This window comes from Eretmochelys imbricata, chromosome 5 (genome assembly GCF_965152235.1).
Source record: "Eretmochelys imbricata isolate rEreImb1 chromosome 5, rEreImb1.hap1, whole genome shotgun sequence".
NCBI lineage: Eukaryota > Metazoa > Chordata > Testudines > Cheloniidae > Eretmochelys > Eretmochelys imbricata.
This window is the reverse complement of record NC_135576.1, coordinates 55,004,051-55,019,270: the sequence shown is the minus strand read 5'-3', so window position 1 is coordinate 55,019,270 and position 15,220 is coordinate 55,004,051.

Sequence of the window (15,220 nt, the reverse complement as noted above, 5' to 3'; positions counted from 1 at the left end):
CACATGTGAAACCCAAATGAAAGTATGTACGTAACTGAGAACAGAAATGGGCCAATTTTCTGTAAATACAACATGAATTATTATGGGAACTATTACTAATGTAATTCTGTAATTGCTTCACAAAAATATAGCTTCAAATTGTGCCTAAATTACATTATTTTTGTTCATGCTATATATAACTCATTACTACCTACAGTTCCTAGTTAAAATTAGTACTCTATTATTTTTAACCCTTGGTCATTAAACAGATACAAATTGTACTGATGCATGGAAAAGTACATCTACCATTTTGCAGTGACCTTATTAAGAACTATTGGAAGAATAGCTGTACTAATACTGAATTACAAAGCTTACATTTTATATCATTAAACAGCCCTTTTTACTGTAAAACTGAGGCAGAAGAAAACTGAGGCAGAAGAATACTGAAATGCAATTTTGGCAATATCTACTAGTGCATTGTTTATGAAGGGATGAAGGGATGAACACTGCACTGTATGGAAATTTATGTGCAATACAATATATGCAGACTTGCTTCTTGCTTAGTGAGAACAAAGTGGGAGGGGAGAAAAGGGGAAAATCTTCAGGCAAAAGGTTGAACTGAAAAGCTGACTTTCATCTCACACACTGGTATTACACTAGTGGAGATTCACTGAATTTTGTGGAATTACTCCTTTGTCACTGAGAGGAGAATCAGGCTCTTTGTTTCCTGTGTTATATATTCATGGTCTTTTAAATCAGACACATTCACATTCAAGGGTAGAAGCCAGTGTTGCAACTAGAGATTACATGTGCCCGACCGTTTGTGGGTGAGAAGCCTGGGAGGGTTAAAGGAGCATTGGCCCACTCTTTTTGCAATCTCCACATGCTTTGCTAAACAATTGTATGTACATGACATTATAAACCAAACTTTTTTTATATAGTCCTCATGATATTTAGTATGACCTAATGTGGCACTGTACTTATTTTGACTATTTAAACGGAACATTTGACAAAATGAAATTTTGTCAAAATACGCTGTTTTGTTCAAGAAAAAATGTTTCATGTAGATGGATGTGTTTTGCTGAAGATTTCATTGTGAAGGTTTTTGAGAGACAGACAGACACTGGACTGACTGACTTTCTCTCACTCTATAACAGTGGTGGGCAACCTGCAGCCCGTGGGCCTTACATGGCCCATCAGAATAATCTGCTGGTGGGCTGCCAGACAGTTTGTTTACATTTGCATGGCTGCCAACAGCTCCCAGTGGCCACAGTTTGCCATTCCCAGCCAATGGGACCTGTGGGAAGCGGTGGCCAGCATGTCCCTGTGGCCCATGCCACTTCCCGCAGCTCCCATTGGCCGGGAATGGCGAACCGTGGTCACTAGGAGCTGTGGGCGGCTTTGCAAATGTAAACAAACTGTCTGGCTGCTGGCCAGCGGATTCTCCTGATGGGCTGTGTGTGTGGCCTGCGGGCTGCAGGTTGCCCACCACTGCTCTATAATCTGGTGCTTAGGACTTTGGTCTGGGATGTGGGAGATCCAGGTTCAGATTCATTGGTCTGACCCAGTATGGCCATTATTATGTAAGTCCCTGCTCCGCCTGATCTGGGGTGACAAGCTTTGCACTGAATCAGATAAAAGAGAGATATGAATCTTGGGCAATGCTGCACCCTACATCTCTTCTTGAAAAATCCAAAAATGGACATTTTGACACCATTATTGTTTATATGAAAACATTTACAAGGTTTTCTTCCAATATGGAATAATACCAAATTTTGAAATCTCCAAAGTTGCAATGAAATGGAATTGTTATCTTCTAGGTAGCTCTAGGTCAAAGCTTCCAAGAAAAACAGTCAACTCTTAAGTACAAAGAGACTTCTTGAGACAAAACATTCTCACAAACTGAGATCTAGCTGAGATAAGCAATTTTATTTTCTTGAGTTACATAGTTTTGAGAGCTTCTGCTGTTCTGCCAATGCCAAATCAGTCTCTGGCAATGGCAGGCAGACTAAGAATGTGTTCAGATCCCCAAATGCATGTTCTGAAGTGAATGAAGTTTTGCCTAAACCCATACTTTCATCTTCTTTCCCTGTAAAACTTATGGTACTGCCCCGATTCTGACAAAGTAGATCAAGGAAGATACAGTGCCAAAGCTCTTAGAAGTGGTACAAAATGGAAACATTCCAGAGGAATTAATAAATTATATATTCAAGGTTGTGGGGTCATTGATGTTTTCCAGTCAGTTCACAGATTTTTTTTTTAAGGCTAGCAGGGCCCATTATGATCATCTAATTGGACTATCTACATAGCACAGGCTATAGATTTTCACCAACTTACTTCTGCATCAAGGAACCATCTATTTGAGCTATAGCATATGTTTTAGAAAGGCATGTAACCTTGAATTAAAGACTTTGATTGATGGAGAACCCCCCCCATCCCTAACATAAGTAGTTCCAGTGTTCAATTAACCTCACGTTAAACTTTTGGACTCTAGCCTCAGTATGTTTAGCATCAGTTCACAGCCATTGGATCTCATTATACCTTTGTTTGCTAAATTAAATATCCCTCTATTAAAGGTACTCCTTAAATTTTCTACCAATGCCCAACTCTTTCACAGACAGTGTGAAAGGCTGAAAAATGGCTACACAGAGGATTCCCTGTACACTGAGGATGCCTTTACCAAAATAGACCTAAAAGAAGTTATTCTCAGTAGATTTATTTTTGTAGCGTGGGTGAATGGGAATACTAAGCTCCAGGAAATCAATTTTGTTGAAATGGAAGGTTGTGACCTTTGCCTTCTGTCTAAAATTTGGAAGGCCCACATGGCCCAGATAAATGAGCCCAGGGATACGAGCCCAGGACACGTTCAGCATCTCTTAATCCTGGGAATAGGGTTGACAGAGAAGGGGTGTGGCAGCAGTGGGGCCTCAGGGAAGGGGCGAAGCAGGGGGCAGGGCAAGGGTGTTTGGTTTTGTGCAATTAGAAAGTTGCCAACCCTACCTGCACCCCAATCCTCTGCCCCAGCCCTGAGCCCCCTCCTACACCCCAAACTCCTCATCCCCAACCCCACTCCAGAGCCCACACCCCAACTGTCTGCCCCAGCCCTTCAAAATGAGTGAGGGTGAGGTAAGTGAGCGGGCAGTGGGGGGGCTTGGAGAAGGGGTGAGGCCCCGGGGAAGAGATGGGGTAGGGGGCCGAGCAAAGGTATTCAGTTTTTTTGCGATTAGAAAGTTGCCAACCCTACCTGGGAATAGCCTGTTGCAGAATGAGACTGACAATTCTATCACTCAGTCTTTCGAACACATTTCATGGTCTGTACCTTCTAAGCGTTTGCCATCATTGTGTTTTATATTTTGGTGAATTTTCTTGTCTTTGGAGTTAGGTAGGTTCTTCTGGATATGTCAGTTCCTTATCTCCATCTTCTTCATGTTGTTCACTCAGTTTCTAGATTTAAAAATTTACACAGAAGTCAAAAATACCCATGAGAAATGGGAACTACAAGGCAGGGGAGACAAGAACATTTCAAGCAATAAGTAAATAAATTTATTCTATCCTGAGACATATATTACATAGCTTCTGAGACATATTTATAGTACCTAAGTTATGGACACTGTGCAATTTAGACTGTTTTGACATTAATTGAATTTGATTCATAAACAGTCACTGACTTCCCCAAAAGATAGGGTTTTTTTGTTTTTATTTTTGTATAAATAAATGCTCATTTTATTCTGTCGGTTCTGCTATAGTAAATGTTAAAATTGACTTGATTGTTTAATAAAGAACTAACCAGAGATGTCAGTTTCATGGCTCCCCACATCTTTATCTGACATCTGTATCCATGCAAAAGCCCTAAGTGAATAGCTGATATTCATCTACCAGATCAGAGCTGAAGCTTAAATGGTGACATTCAATTTGTGAAGCTAGAATGTCCTGCAGCTAAATTATCCTTTTAGTGCTGTCATTTGATTTGTCACCTAACTTTTTAATTCACAGCTCCAGCTGATCACTTGTCTCCTGAAGATATTACTTAGTGTCATTTAGATTCTTGGTGCCTGTGTATTTTATCTAACTCTCTGTGTGTGTGCTCGCGTAAAGTGTTACAAGAAGGATCTCAAAATCATCAATGTTTTGAAAACTACAAATTAAGAATTCCCAGTTCCTATTGTTGAGTAGCAAAATCTCTAATATGAATACCAAATAACTATAAAAAAGCCTACTGCAGTGACTATAGATTTCGATGACTGAAAGCTGAAGCCCATTTCACAATTAAAATCTGACTTATGCAATATTGCTTCATAGCTCATCCTCAGTGCTTGACTAGAACAAAGTATTGGTCTGATGACATGGATAATCATTGCATGCTTACAAACACGGTGTAATAATTCAGAATGCATATTAATTGCATGAACTAGTATCTGATTTACATTCCTGTTAATTAAGTTTGCCAGATTTGATTTTCTGAATAGGATAGTTTTAGGTAATCCGGCTTTGTTCTTTCATTTTGCATTGATTTCTAATGCAAAATGAAAGATAGTCCTTAAAAACTTGCAAAACATATGAAGCACTGTTATTTTTCTCAGTTTATTTTGGTGTTCTTTCTAAAGATTTGATGAGTTATTTTGATGTCAGTGAAGAAGAAATAGCATTCTGCTGGGGGTTTACCAGTGTAAGTCTAAGGAGAACTTCCATTCTTTGTGCCTTCCAAAACAATTGCTTCCCTTTGTTTTCCATCCACCTAAATTGTGCCCATCTGAGGTGAGCAAGTGGGCGGAGAGTCCCTCCCAACCCCCTTATCCCCAGCCCTAGCCCTGAGCCCCCACATCCCCAGCCTCACCCCCCCACACCCCATCCCACATTGTGCAATATAGGGGAGCTGTTAAACACTTATGGTTTCCAGTCCATTTTTACATTATTTTAAAAAATATAGAGAGACTTACAAGGCAGGTTGCGGGCAGGACTTGGACCCGTTCTGGGCATCACCAAAAATTATACAAACCTGCTGCTCCTCAGACACGCTCTGCTAGGACTGCTTTAGCAATTGTGTCAATTTGTCAGTTCTGAATTCCAGACTTTGGGGATAAAGTATGGTTTCAAGCATTTAGCTTCTAGCCTCCACTACCCACAGGGAATGGAGTGGCAGAAAACAGTAAAGATTGCTAATATTCTACCAAAAAATGTTTTCTCTCATTGCTGAACTGGTCAGTTGAACAAGATGGCTTAATTGTTCAGATCAAATCAATACTGCCAACCTTATAGGTAAATCTTCATCTAAGACAGCCCTGCCTATAGAATGTGAAGCTAAGATGCTAAATCTAAGAGTAAGTGAGCGACAAAGTATCTTTTATTAGACCACTGAAAACAGTATTATCCCTAAATTTCCTTCTTCATTCTTAGAAGTAAAAAGAAAAGGAGTACTTGTGGCACCTTAGAGACTAACCAATTTATTTGAGCATGAGCTTTCGTGAGCTACAGCTCACTTCATCGGATGCATACCATGGAAACTGCAGCAGACTTTATATACACACAGAGAATATGAAACAATACCTCCTCCCACCCCACTGTCCACCAGCAGGAGAGTGAATTTGTGTGGGGGGGTGGAGGGTGAGAAAACCTGGATTTGTGCTGGAAATGGCCCAACTTGATGATCACTTTAGATAAGCTATTACCAGCAGGACAGTGGGGTGGGAGGAGGTATTGTTTCATATTCTCTGTGTGTATATAAAGTCTGCTGCAGTTTCCACGGTATGCATCCGATGAAGTGAGCTGTAGCTCACGAAAGCTCATGCTCAAATAAATTGGTTAGTCTCTAAGGTGCCACAAGTACTCCTTTTCTTTTTGCGAATACAGGCTAACACGGCTGTTACTCTGAAACCTATTCTTAGAAGTGACTCTTTCTCTGGTTCTTTGCTATACTCACATTACAGAGATTGCAGAATTATCATCAAAACATTACATAGTTGATGGGCCTATAGTCAGCTTCTTGTCCTACCTGAAAAGGGTAATCCCGAATGAGCCAAAAATAACAGATAAGTAGTAGTAGTCAGTCCACAAGGAACAGCTTTTCTTCCCTTCAAAAGGCCAAGATGCTCCCTTCTCTTTTATTATGTCTGTAATGACAAACTTCATCTCTGCATTTCCAAAAAGTAGGCAGCTGGTCTCCTCTGCTCTAGATCCATGAGAAGTTGATCTTCAGTGGAGCAGGTGTTCTGCCTCCTTTCAGTTCTGTCAGTTCTTGCAATTTTTTTTCTTGAGTCTCACAATATTTGATGTTTTACTTAAAGTCCCAGTTCCTGAAGACACGTGATTATGGTAGAATCTCAGCTTTCTTTCTTTCTTTCTTTCTTTCTTTCTTATCTAATCTTCACGTTTGTAGAGAAAAGCAGATGACAGCTCATAGGCTCAAAAGACAGAGTCAACCCCCCCACCCCCAAATTTGCTTTAAATCTCACATATTTTAAGCTAGTTTAATAGTTTTTTTTCAGATATTTACCCACCTTAGTAAACATTTAGATAAATCAGGTCTGAATTTTGAGCTTTTAAGCAAGTTCAAAATCTTGGATTTTGGTTTCATTGCGGATATTTTACACAGCTGTAATTGTTTCCCTTGAGTGCACGTGTGCACATGTGTGTGTGTTTACAGGAGTGCTAATTATCATGAACAAAATTTGAAAGTATTTGTCTACCACAAACATCAACTTCACTGGTCATCACGTGCATTTTTTGTCATTTTTTAAATTGTGCTCCGTAGCTCAAGTCAAACATATGCCTGTGGCACCAGAGCCCCGCAGGGTAATGAAATATAGCAAAAATATTATTGAGATGATTGAAACTGTGTTTTTTTTTATTAAATAATAAGGATGCAAAGTCAGGGTGTCCTTATTTCAAATAATGCATCTAGTACTATAATTACATGTGAAGAAAAGCATTACCAGCTTATATGAATTTTTCTACTCTGCTTATTTATGTATAGGTATTTTGTCTGGGGGAAAACTAGCTTTATGGTAATAATGCCCACAATTTGATTTAGGTTCACTGACTGGCTAGAATTACAGTAGTCAAAGGAAAATATTTTGTTCAGTGATCTGTAATAACCACACTTTTTGCTGAAATTACTCTCCAGGCATTGTGCGTTGTTTCAATACTCTTTTCAGAAGAACGCAAAGCTAAGATGGTAATATTTCGCAATGGAATGAGTGTTAGAAACTGGCCACAAAGAAATCATTAGTTGCAAGGATATTATTGCAGAATGCTGATTTACCTTTTTCACTGGAGGCTTGTGTTTACAGTATATTTGAACAGAACTGTATTCACTGGAGGAAAGAAATATGTTTTAATTTTAGAGCCTAAAGTTTTGCCAAGCTGTGCCATCCCACAGCATGCTAAGCAAAGTGACTGTGCTTGTATCATAAGCTTGAGAAATGTCCAAAAATGAAGTTGCACCACTACAGCATTTCAATTATCCTACATAATGATTAATTTTAGCCAGCCTCTTTTAATGTTTTGTCAGCACTTGAGAGAGAGTAACAATGCACAGCCTTAGAAATATGATGGTTAGATTTAAGTGAAAATATCTAGACCTCAGTTTAGGAAGCTGTCATAAATATAAAGGGAAGGGTAAACACCTTTAAATCCCTCCTGGCCAGAGGAAAAACCCTTTCACCTGTAAAGGGTTAAGAAGCTAGGACAACCTCGCTGGCACCTGACCAAAATGACCAATGAGGAGACAAGATACTTTCAAAGCTGGAGGGGGTGGGGAAACAAAGGGTTCTCTCTGTCTGTGTGATGCTTTTGCCAGGACCAGAGCAGGAATGCAGGTCAGAACTCTTGTAAAAAGTCAGTAAGCAATCTAGTTAGATATGTGTTAGATTCTGTTTTGTTTAAATGGCTGATAAAATAAGTTGTGCTGAATGGAATGTATATTCCTGTTTTTGTGTCTTTTTGTAACTTAAGGTTTTGCCTGGAGGGATTCTCTATGTTTTGAATATGATTACCTTATAAGGTATTTAACACCCTGATTTTACAGAGGTGATTCTTTTACTTTTTCTTTAATTAAAATTCTTCTTTTAAGAACCTGATTGCTTTTTACTTGTTCTTAAGATCCAAGGGTTTGGGTCTGTGTTCACCTATGCAAATTGTTGAGGATTTTTATCAAGCCTTCCCCAGGAAAGGGGTTGTAGTGCTTGGGGGGCGGGGATATTTTGGAGGGGAGATGTTTCCAAGTGGGCACTTCCCCTGTTCTTTGTGTAACACTTTGGTGGTGGCAGTGTTTAACCTAAGCTGGTAAGAATAAGCTTAGGGGGTCTTTCATGCAGGTCCCCACATCTGTACCCTAGAGTTCAGAGTGGGGAAGGAACCTTGACAGAAGCTGTCTCAACTGAGTCTCTAGTCATGTAATTTAAATTAAATTTCAATCAATTCCATGTAGGGTGTTTTCTCATTGCTATTTAAAATAAACAAAATAATAAGAAAAAGTCTAGCACTTCATTTATGGATTTTAAATGTTTGACATACAATGGTCATGGCACCAGCTGTGGACAGCTAAATTATAAAATTCAAAGTTCATTCTGAAATTCCATCCTCGCTGTCCCTTGGCATGTAGCATATTTGAAATTTCACCTTCTTTAGTACTAAAGGTTAAACCTTTTTATGAGAGAATAACTGTGTACCCTTTCTACAATATCTGTGTAAAATGGGAAGGACTATGATTCAGTTTTAACTTGGAATTTGTTGGCTTTGTCTCACTAAAACAGCTCGATAATAGATGATAACATGACCTTAAGAGTCCCTTCAAGGTTGAGAGGTAGGAACACAAACTTACCTGGAAGACAATTATTCTTGTTTTTAATGACATGTTAATAAAGGGAAAAACAAAAAACAAAAAAAAGAGAAAAAAACATTCAGTACTCCAAAAGGAACATTCTGTTTGGTGGTCAGCATCCTTCCTGAGTAACTTGTGTTTAACAATGGGTCAGTAAGGAAAGTTTGTTTTTATTGTTAGAGCAGGTTGAATTCTGGTCCTGTTAACCTTTGGCGTGATCCTTTTAAATACAGGTGCTTCAGTGCAACCAGAATGTGGAAGTATGTTCTTAAAATAGATTAAGCCTCTTTCCAATTCTCCCATATAGTCCAATGACCATGCTTGTTAAATTGTTCCCGTTGGTGAGTAGGGATTATGGTCATAACAGCACATACCGTATGTCCTCAGGCTCTATTTAACCCACTCCAGTGTCTATCTGCCATAGCCATACTGCAAAACACTCTGTGTCTAAATACGTTTGAAAAAGAGACTGATTCACATGTCTGTCTGAGTAGCCAGCTTGCAGAGCTTTGTGTTCATGGACGCATTGACTGGTTGAGCTGTCATGCAAAGTCACATCGGCAACCCATATCATATGCTACACCTATTTCTTCCTCATCCTTATTAATCTTTTTAATCTGGGTTTGAAATACATAAAATAAGAATCCAAACAGTAATCCAAAACACAAATAATCCAAAATCCGCTTTGAGCATCAAAGAAGTTCTCTATTTTTTTCTTTATGTAAATACAGTATGTGTGCCTCTGGGCCTTGGACTACAAGAGAAAATAGTAAAGTACCATGATATTGGCTACACTTGTGGAATTTCCAGATCCACTAAACCAAGAACAGGTAGTTGAAATTTTATGGAATCTTTTCTCTTTTGGTTGGTCTATTTTTGGTTCTTGATGGGTCTTCCCTACCAAAAGTGTACACCAGAAATTGAGTGGTCAGGTCGGGGAGTGAACTTCCCTCATCTGATGTGGGAGGGGGGGTTCAAAGCAGGTCTCACTGAGGTGCTAGAGGGAGGTCGACGCAAAGAGAAAATGGGCCTCCAAGCATTTTCCCAGCACTAGTTTTTCCAAATCCACGTTAGAGACAAAGACAGAAATGCCTGTGAGTTCAGCGTTCTTGGCCATTAAAATGAAATAACTGGTTGTTGAAATACTTGCTTTTCGCACTCCAGGGAATTGGTATTCTAACTGTAATTGTCAATTTGGTAATCAGTATAATATAAAAATAATTTTAAAATATTTTATACTATAATATTTCAAAATAAAGTCATTTTGAAATGAAAAATCAAAATGTCCTATTCTGATAAGATCAAAACCGAATATTTCAATCTTTAAAAATATCAAAGCTAAACATTTATTTAACAAAATTAGCAGGCTACCTTTTTTTGCAATGTGTTGTCAGAAAGTTTTTGACCAGCTCTAGTAAAAATCTCAGTCTGTCTGAAGTAATCCATCTGTATGATTTCTATTAGCAACTGTTGTCCCTGCATTCTGATTTAATATGACTTACTAGGCGGCCATATTGCGACTGTGAGAAAACGAGAGTGGAAAAACAGACTTCTTAACAAAGTAATTCCTTAAACAAGAAACAGAAAATACTCTCTTCTAAGATAAATCTCTTTTTTCCAAATTACCTTCCAAACTGTGTCTTTATAGTATGATCTCTAGCAACGCATACCAAAGTGCTGCGCTGCAAATCCCCTGGAAGGATGCTACAGGAGCAAACTAAAAGGTTCATTCTTTGCATGAATGGAGGCCTATTTGAAGAGGACTAAAGGCTTATCTTCATGGGGGTTTTAAACTGGATCAGATGGAGTTAACATGATTTGAAAAAGCTTGCATACACTCAATGCAATCCATCACTGCTCACTAACTGCACGTTTATTGGAAACTCGGGCGCCCTCTGGGAACATGGACTAGGTTTGCTTTGAATTAATTCGTTTGGTGTTTTGTTCTCATGTAGACAATTGCTGTGCACCATTTTTTTGCATGCTTCCAATGGCTATCCCACAGTACTTTGCAGGTCAACCATTACTGAACCATCTGTTTCCTTGTGTGCCCTTCCTGTCCTCATGTCACATTTCCAGGATGACCTTTCCCCATTTTAAAACCTGGTGCAGAGCCAGATTTTGTCCATTTGCTCTTGGATCCCAGAGTATTGTTATTTGGGTGATACAATCGCTATACTACTCAAGAAGCCTCTCAGTGTGCCTTGTGCAGCTGCTTGGAGTCTTTGAATGCCTGGAAACTTTGAATCTTGAAGGGTTCATGTTTAGCTATTCCACCTGGAAGCAGGCAGGGCACACCCTGACTGTTTTGTAGAAGCAATGCACACATTGCTCTATCCAAGGACAAGGGCTAGATATGAACCATGAGAACTTGATTGTTGGGACAGCGACTGTGGGAAGCTTTCTTAGCCTGGGCTCAAGGCCTGAGAACCAGGATTGTAGTAGATAAAGGATGGTAAATAAGTATATTAATCAACGTCATACATTCCTTTGTGTATCTTTTTGCGGTAGCAGTATGTAATGTTTAGGGGGGAGAAATATAATAAAAGGAGAAGGTAGAAGGCGGGGGGCAGAACAGCCCATCTCAGCTGACCAGCCTGCTTGCTTGCATAAAGCTGTGTTCTGTCTCATCATTGAACTGCCACAGAATCTTAACGCCATCTGAGGGAGACATGTCAGCTCAGGACCTGTTATGGCCAGCCACAGGAATAAGGACCTTTTTGTGGACATTGCAAACCAGACCTCATGAGGGGTAATGACTGGGATACTGACCAGTGTTGGATAAAGAGCAAGTCGCTCAGGAGAAAATGTATTGAAACAAGGGATAAAAGGAGACAATCTTGTAGAAGACATGTCACCTGTCAATTTTTTGAGGAACTGGACGCAATTCTACATAATTATAGAATGATCCATCCCAGGCTCTATTTAGAACCTGATACTTACACTCTCCCCACCTCTCACCAAGGGCAACCAGCTTGACCCATTGGAGGATGAGCAGAAGCATGACAGAGAGGAGCTGGCCCCTGTGAGCCAGGATCTTTTTGTGTGTCGGTGCCCACAATGGCTGGCTGGAAAGACAGTCCCAGTTCTGCCCTGCTGCAACAGACCCAGATTTCTGTCCTGTATTTGCTGAGCCTGGAATCACAGCTGGAAATCCAGGCCAAGACCGAAGAGTCAGATCCCCAGAGGGAACTGTTGCATGTAAGTACCTATTTTTACAACTTATTATTATTTGTGGCTGTGCGTTTGGACCCTCCATCTCTCACCCCACTTATGCTGCTTCAAAATGGCACCCACCATGGCATGGCACAGTTATTCTTACTGTTGCATTTTAATTTCTGTTTATACTGTTGCAGTAATGAAAGGTTTGTGTATAGTTGGTTACTTAACAAGATTGGTTAGTTAAATGTATTTCCAAATACAAAGATATTTTCACACTGGTTTGATTAAACCTTTATAATCGTCCTTTCACAATGTATCCATTATGAGTCATCATTTCATTCAACATAGAAAATCCCTTACATAAAGCTAAATAATTCATACAGTTTTACAAAATCAAATAAGGAAAGTTTTTTTTAAACTTCAATCACCCTCATGTAATACCCCAGTGTTTGCAATGTTTACATCCCAGTACCCCACTTCCATACCCCCTTACCCCCCCCTGCACACACACAACGCAGCTAACATGTGTATGCTAGTGACTCAAAATACAAACTGTAGGCAACCCTGATTGCATTCCCACAGGTGTGTGTGTTCTCTGTTGAATGCCATGCTAGATGCTCAAACCTCTGAGCAACTTTCCACACCTCAGACTCCCACCTAGCCATAGAGCCTTCTCCTTTGCTCACACAACTATCGTGCAAACCACAACATGCAGTAATAATGGCTCTAGCACTTTTTTTTCTGATGCTTCCAGCTTGTCCCCTACACAGCTCCATCTGCCTTTCACGTGGCCAAATGCACACTTGGCTACCATTCTGGGACTGCTCAGGCAGTAGTTTAAATCTTCTTTCCTTTTGCCCAGTGGCCTGTATATGGCTTCATTAGCTAGGGCATCAGGGGATAAGCCAGGTCCCCAGAATAACTAGACCAAACTTCACACCGTTAATGTCCTCAGTGGTCCTGGGGCAAAGAGTCCTTTCTTCATTAATCTAAATATGACTGAGTTCCAAAAGATCCTATCATTGTGGACCCATGCAGCATGTTTGTCTTTAAATTTCTCATGGAGGTCCACTATCCTTGGAGTACCATGGACAAATACCCATTTCTGATTGTAAATTCTGCACCCTGGCAGGGAGATAAATGATGGGCACATGGGTTTAATCAGTTACCCAAATATACTTTGGGAAACCCATGAATGCAAACCCATCAATAATCTCCTGAACATTACCCAGTTATGAGACTTGGTTATAAAGCAACTTGTCAATGGCATGGTAGACCTACATGAGAATGGCCCCTACAATCAATATCTCCGTGACAAACCAGTAATACTCAGTACATTGGGACCAAAATAAGCTTCCAGCTAAGCAATGGTTGGTGGTGAGTTTAACCTCAAAGATCTCGGAGTTTGAAGTACAGGTCTGAAAGACTGTCTATACCGCTTCAGACTTCCAAACTGGCACTACATTATGTCCTAGGTGTCACCATGAATTCCTTTCAGGTATTTCAAAGTACTGCTTGCTAGTGAGTCCACTATACCATCTTTGAAAAGGATACAGCTGGCCAGTGTAGGGTGAGAAAAAGCTTTAAGAAGGAGCAGGATTTGTCCAATATGATTCTCATGGTCTTCTAGCACCCACCCCTTTTGCTAACACAGGGCTTATCCAGAATATATCCCCTAAACTGGAAATTTTGTGAGTATTTTTCTGGTGGAATTCTAGAACTTCCCACTCCAGATCCAGGCAAAATTTTGTAGTATACAGAGACATGAAAAAGGGGGGAGACAAATATTAAGTACCATAGGTGTGATATAAAATAACTTCTGAACTGTCAAAGGTACATGAAGGGCTCATATTTTATCAGAGTCAGTTCACTCAGCCTGAAATTGTTTTTGATGCTGTCATAAATATAAAGGGAAGGGTAAACCCCTTTGAAAGCTCCTCTCACCTGTAAAGGGTTAAGAAGCTAAAGGTAACCTCGCTGGCACCTGACCAAAATGACCAATGAGGAGACAAGATACTTTAAAAAGCTGGGAGGAGGGAGAGAAACAAAGGGTCTGTGGGTCTGTCTGTATGCTGGTCTTTGCCAGGGATAGACCAGGAATGGAGTCTTAGAACTTTTAGTAAGTAATCTAGCTAGGTATGTGTTAGATTATGATTTCTTTAAATGGCTGAGAAAAGAATTGTGCTGAATAGAATAACTATTTCTGTCTGTGTATCTTTTTTGTAACTTAAGGTTTTGCCTAGAGGGGTTCTCTATGTTTTTGAATCTAATTACCCTGTAAGATATCTACCATCCTGATTTTACAGGGGGGATTTCTTTATTTCTATTTACTTCTATTTTTATTAAAAGTCTTCTTGTAAGAAAACTGAATGCTTTTTCATTGTTCTCAGATCCAAGGGTTTGGGTCTGTGGTCACCTATGCAAATTGGTGAGGCTTTTTATCCAACATTTCCCAGGAAAGGGGGGGTGCAAGTGTTGGGAGGATTGTTCATTGTTCTTAAGATCCAAGGGTCTGGGTCTGTAGTCACCTAGGCAAATTGGTGAGGCTTTTTTACCAAACCTTGTCCAGGAAGTGGGGTGCAAGGTTTTGGGAAGTATTCTGGGGGGAAAGACGCGTCCAAACAGCTCTTCCCCAGTAACCAGTATTAGTTTGGTGGTGGTAGCGGCCATTCCAAGGACCACGGGTGGAATACTTTGTACCTTGGGGAAGTTTTGACCTAAGCTGGTAAAGATAAGCTTAGGAGGTTTTTCATGCAGGTCCCCACATCTGTACCCTAGAGTTCAGAGTGGGGGAGGAACCTTGACAGATGCATACACAATGTCTGCTTTCATATTAATTATTGTAATTAATCACTTGTACAGTATATGGCATTGTACCTCTTCAAACTATTGTGCAAATAATTTTCTGTTGAGATATAGTGTGTAAGACAAGAGAAGTGGAGTGCATGTTACGTTTGTAATCCAATATCTGTGCCGTGCTTAATGTCATTCAGTTGAGAAAGTAAATACAGCGTATAAAATACAGTGTTTTGCATACAAGCTGTCATTTTTTGAGTAGGGTCATATTATGAGTAATTATGCTAAACACTCTAATCACTTTTTACAGTTTCTAAATCTTTTAATTCTGTTCAATTGCTATTTTTAAACAAGGCATTCTGATACTATACTCTGCTGAGTATTAATGATTCATAGATGTAGAAACAGCCAGGACAGTCAAACAATATCCTGCTGTCAACTTGAGACAAGCCTATTATAACTAGT